This window comes from Podarcis muralis, chromosome 13, assembly GCF_964188315.1.
Source record: "Podarcis muralis chromosome 13, rPodMur119.hap1.1, whole genome shotgun sequence".
In the NCBI taxonomy this organism is placed as follows: domain Eukaryota; kingdom Metazoa; phylum Chordata; class Lepidosauria; order Squamata; family Lacertidae; genus Podarcis; species Podarcis muralis.
Window position 1 is genome coordinate 33,970,688 of NC_135667.1, and position 6,258 is coordinate 33,976,945.

Below are 6,258 nucleotides of genomic sequence, written 5' to 3' on the forward strand. Positions count from 1 at the left end.
ACAAGAAAAAAATATTCTGAATCCCAGAAGCCAGAAGAGCAAGAGGGATCTGGCTTCTGGGATAGCCTCTTGCTGTTCTGGCTTATGGGATAGCCACACGCAGCCTCTCCCGGGCAGTGGGATGTAGGCCCCCCTCCCGGAAGAGGCTGCGCTTGGCTAAGCCAGAAGCCAGGACAGCAAGCAGGATCGCAGCTCAGCGATCCCACTTGCTGCCCTGGTTTCTGGCTTATGGGATAGCCATGCGCAGCCTCTCCCGGGCAGCTGGATGAAGTCTCCCCCAAGAGCCACGCTTCCTTTAAAGAGTGCGCATGCGGCTCTTGGGGGCGGGGGCTTTTCCCCTAGGAAGGAGAAGGGCAGCCCTTTTCCCTCCTCGGGGAAAAGCCCCAAAGAGCTGCACACACTCTCCACGTGGAGAGCACTGAGCGGAGCCTCCTGCCTGCATTCGCTCCATAAGACGCGCACACATTTCCCCTTACTTTATGGAGGGGGAAAGTGCGCCTTATATAGAGCGATAAATACGGTATTAAATTTGTATACCACTCTTCATCCAAAGATCCCAGGGTGGTTCACAACAGAAAAATGTGAAATAAGAATATGAAATACATAACAAAAACAAACACAAAGAGTTGAACTCCCCTCCCACAAACACATTTATAAAGCCATGGATTGTTAATCAGCCAAAGGCTTGGTTGAAGAGAAATGTTTTTGCCTGGCCCCTAATATATGTATTGAAGGCGCCAGGCAAATGCCTCTGGGGAGAGCATTCCACAAATGGGGAGCCACCACACTGATGTGCTACCTTACTATGGGGCGGGAGCTTTTGTTGTGAGAGAACATTCGCTTGTGTGCTTTTCCCCTCCTGCGCACTGAAGTGGAACAGTCTTAGAATGATGGTACCACAAACCCCTCCCTGAACTGAAAATCTGGTGTTAGTATTTCCTACGACAAGGGCAAAACTAGGCTTTATTTCACCCGAGTAAAAGACCCAGTTTCACTCGGGTCAAAGACTCCCCCGTGCACGCATTTGCTTACACACACAGGTTGGGAACCTCAATGGTACCCCTAGGAGGCTTCACTTGGGGCAAAAAACCCAGCTAGCCCCCTTGCCCCCAGCTACGGCTCTGCCTGTGAACATAACCTGAATATTTTTTTGGGGGGGAGGGGGAAAATCCTCCTGAGTAGCTTACAGCACAATTCCCATACACCTGCTCTGAATTATGTTGCATGAGTTCAGTGAGGCTTAGTACCAGGTATTGCCTATAGGATTCTAGCTTAAGAGTAGGACCTACCCACAACCCTCTCCTTCCCTCTTTCCCCCTAATATCCAGGGCAATAGTGTCTCATAACAAATGTAAATGAACTGTGAAAAAGACTCTATGACTTCAAAGTGGAGGTCCTGTTAGCCAGGCAGTGTCTGATTCACAAACTCAGATTAGCCACATCTAGGTGGCCTTAGATAAGCCACTCTTCTGTCAGCCCTGACACAGATCTAATATATTGTTGTTGTTGTTTAGTCATTAGTCGTGTCCGACTCTTTGTGACCCCATGGACCAGAGCACGCCAGGCACTCCTGTCTTCCACTGCCTCCCGCAGTTTGGTCAAACTCATGTTCGTAGCTTTGTGAACACTGTCCAACCATCTCGTCCTCTGCCGTCCCCTTCTCCTTGTGCCCTCCATCTTCCCCAACATCAGGGTCTTTTCCAGGGAGTCTTCTCTTCTCATGAGGTGGCCAAAGTATTGGAGCCTCAGCTTCAGGATCTGTCCTTCCAGTGAGCACTCAGGGCTGATTTCCTTAAGAATGGATAGGTTTGATCTTCTTGCAGTCCATGGGACTCTCAAGAGTCTCTTCCAGCACCATAATTCAAAAGCATCAATTTATAGTGATCACAATACTAACTTAGCATACATGGTCTTGGTAAGAATAGAACTGAGATGAAACACGTTGGACACTTGTTAGTGCTATATAAATATTCACATTTCTTATCATTAATAATATTATTTCTGCACACACTTAATTGGGTAAGCAAAATAATCTCTCCCTCATAATTCCCTTATCATTTTATTACATTTATATCCCATATTTCCTACTGAGAGCTCAAGGTGGCCCATATACTCATCCCTTCCTAAATTTTATCGGTGAAGCATAAGCCTCTTAATCCCAGGGTCATGGGTTCAAGTCTCCATCTTAGACAAAAAAGATTCCTGCATTGCAGAGGGTTGGATTAGAGGACCCCATGGGGTCCCTTCCAACTCTATGATTCGATGACCCTGTGAGGGACATTAGGTTGAGAGATAGTGACCAGTCTAAAGTAGGCTTCATGCTCAAGTATGGAACTGAACCTGGTTCACAACACCTGAACCTAACTTGGCCCCCACTCCCTCAGAGGTGACCTATACCAACTGGGGCATCTGCCTCAAGTGTCAGATCCTGAGCACCATTGGGCCAGCTGAGTAGGATTTACCTGAATGGACACAATCCACTGGGATTTTTTCCCTATGTAACCATCAATGGGACGTGGGTGGCACTGTGGGTTAAACCACAGAGCCTAGCACTTGCCGATCAGAAGGTCGGTGGTTCGAATCCCCACTACAGGGTGAGCTCCCGCTGCTTGGTCCCTGCTCCTGCCAACCTAGCAGTTCGGAAGCACATCAAAGTGCAAGTAGATAAATAGGTACCGCTCCGGTGGGAAGGTAAATGACATTTCCGTGTGCTGCTCTGGTTCGCCAGAAGCGGCTTAGTCATGCTGGCCACATGACCCGGAAGCTGTACACCGGCTCCCTCGGCCAATAAAGCGAGATGTGCGCCGCAACCCCAGAGTCGGCCATGACTGGACCTAATGGTCAGGGGTCCCTTTACCTTTACCTTTTAACCATCAATGAAACAACTGGGAATTGCACAAGGAATTGTTAAGGGAAAAGATCCACTGGGTTTATAGGTTATCCATCATGTTTACTGGTGAGGAGCTGGGAATGCTGTTTGAATTTTCCACCATGGAATCCAAACAGTATGAGTCAGACCCTGGTCCGACCCAGACTTTCCCCCCTGATGTACAGAACTTGGAAAGTACTGGCACCTTGGAAAGTTTTGAAAGAGAACTTTAATTCTAAACACTTGTTGCCTTTTGAATACCACCTTCATAATTCTTAGCTTTGGAAATATCACTGTCTTCTAAAAACACCACCACCAGGCTGATATAAATTTTGGAAGGAATACACACACAAAAATTGGATTTGCTATTTAAAGAGAGGTTTTGTGGAATGCATTTGGAGATATTCTCTTTCAAGTTGCCTTCGGTATGTGCAATAACAGATAATTTATTCACAAAGACAGCCACGGGATTCCATGGCTGCCTTTTAAAAACCGAGCTCAAAGGTGTCAGATTTGTCACATTTATTTTGCTGAATTTGGAGCCAAAAAGAAACCTCAAATATTGGGCCAAGAGGAGGAAGCCATAAGGGGTATTTTGAAGGCACAGTTCTTAAACAGAAGAGCTTAAGGGGGGAAATGGGGTGCTGATTCTGCAACACCCATAAGCACATTTCACTGATTTTGATGAAAGTCATACCTAAGCAACTCAGCTGAGGGTGGTACCGCTAGTATATTAAACAAAGAAACAGACAAGTCGGCAAGTCTCAAAACACATACACACAATTGATATCAATTAAATTGACTTCTAAGCAATTCAGCTTTGGATTGCATCTTTAATAAGCTAAAATTGAAAACAAAACAAACTGCTCTTGGCTAAGTCAGGCTGTAAGGCTGCATTTTCAGCCATCCATCTTCATCCTCAAACGCTTACTGTAGCACGAAGTCTCGTGTTCGGTGGGTTTTACTTCTGAGTAAACATGCTACAGGGTTATCGAAACCTTTTAGGGGCTTATGTTAAAAAGTAGCAGTTTTGCAGTGCAGCCCTTACACAAAAGTAAGTGTCACTGAGCCCAAGAAAGTTTACTCCAGGCAAATGGGTATAGGATGGCAACTTTACCCAAACTGGTGTTTTCTTGTGGGTGGGTGTTCTGCAACATGTTAGAGCATTAGTGGTGCATTTATAGCAGACATCGGAATGCTTTTTCTTGGAGAAGCAGATAAAAACAAACAAGCAAGCAAAGATACAATTTCTCTTGAAAACAGCAACGTAGAGAACAAGTTCTCTCTCTCAAGTCCTGTTAGATTGTGCCCAAAATAAAATAATTGGGAGGGTCGAAACGGCAGGTGTAATAAAACCAAACCTTCCTCCTTTTCAAAAACAATCTTAAGCATGTCTCCTTAGAGGTTAAGTTCCACTGAGTTCTATGATGTTTACTCCCAGGAAAGTGGGTATACGACCCTGGCAGTCTGTCTTTCTTTCTCACCTGCGTCAATACGCTGTTTCTAGCAACTTCTCTCCCACATATTTTGGGAAGGGAATTTGGTGGCGCGTGGGTTCTTCTGCTGCGCTTTTCCTTTGCCCTCCGGAGCCTTAGAAATTAAAGCGCCAGGTAGAAGCAACTGGAAAGCGCCAGATTTAATGAACGCTTCCTACACTCTATCTTTGAGAAGGAAAGGAGCGGGCAGAAGAGGTGTTTGATTAGTTTTTTCGAGTTACAGCTAGAGTGGATAAATTATCAGATGAGAATGATGCATTATTTCATAACGATAGTAATATTTATATAGAACACATTATTATTATTATTATTATTATTATTATTATTATTATTATTCCCTATTTTAATTTATTTAATTTAGTCAGTTTATATACCTCTTAATGTAATACAAAAGTCTAAAAAAACATCAGCAGGGTTATTTGGGGTGGGGTAGGATGGTGGGGACTAAGGCCAAGTCAGTCCAATTATAAGCCATCGCCTGGAACTGAGTAATGTAAAAAAAAAAAATTACTGAGCCAGGACATTTCTTTAATGCACTATCTTGAGAAGCACTCTCTCTTTCTCACCCTCTCTCTCTGACACACGCGCGCACATATACATTTTAGGGTACAGTGTGGAAAAGAGGGTGAGATCAGTTCCCCTTCTTAGGTTTGATGCATTCCGACCTTTCCTCCCAAGCCTCAAAATCCCACGACTCCTTGATTTTCTTGAGGACCAGACGCACTAGTGCCACGCTGCTCTCACTGTTTGTCACACGATTCCTCCTCCCAGACCCACAAGGGGCACGATCTGAAATCCTACTGGTGTCATTGCGAAGGTTTAATAAGCGCTTATTTAAGTCTACAATCCTTTCTTGTAAAGGCCAATTTCGTGCAGATGCCTATTTGGAAATCTGTTGGGTTTATACCCACTTAGATGCTTGACTTAAATTGGATGCATTGATGGCTCTTTCATCTTTACTGTGACTTGACGTGTGTGTGTTTTGCATTGTTATAATTATCATTCCTACAATTGCTGAATTCCATTTTTCTTTCCTTGTTATTTTGTATGCGCTTTCCTGTTAAACTTGCATATCTCTATCTCTATCTCTATCTCTATCTCTATCTCTATCTCTATCTCTATCTCTATCTCTATCTCTATCTCTATCTCTATCTCTATCTCTATCTCTATCTCTATCTCTATCTCTATCTCTATCTCTATCTCCAACGAATTTGGTGAGACTTCCCGTGTGTGTTGGATCTGGCTGCCTATCACTTCCCCTTGAACTAATTCCTCTTACAATTGCTTAACTTTGTCTAAACAGCGACCAGAGATCATTGTCCACTTCTCCTAAAACGAATGTCCACTTTTCTGCTGTTATTGATTGTGCTGCAGGCTGGCCTTTGGCGCGTATTAGTTTTCCAAGACTTGATCTGCGTCGGCCAAGGTGGGGCGGCTCTCGTTAGCCTGAACGAGAAGAATTCTCATCAAGTGTTGAGGTTTACTATAGCGCAAATGGGTAAAGTGCACGGTTTGGGCACCCGACTCATTTGCAGTCTATATATTCCCATACAAGGAATGGGATGATTTTCTAGAATAGATAGTCGTCCCTCCCCCATACAAGAATGGACACTTATTTACCTTCTTCAAAACTGAAATTAGTAGGCAGGAAACTCACAACTTGAGGCATATTTTCAAGGGCATCAGCAGGGCTGGATATTGTGTGTTTTGCTAGGAAAAGGATAGATCTGTCCTTTTTAAATTTTAGATTTTGGCTTATAGATGGCGCCAAGGCTGGTTGACCACAGCTGGTTGACCTGCTGACCACAGTGGCTTGGATAGACACAAAAAGAATAAGAATAAATAGCTACACAAAAGGGGGTTATAAGTTGTGATGCTATTCGCATTTACCTT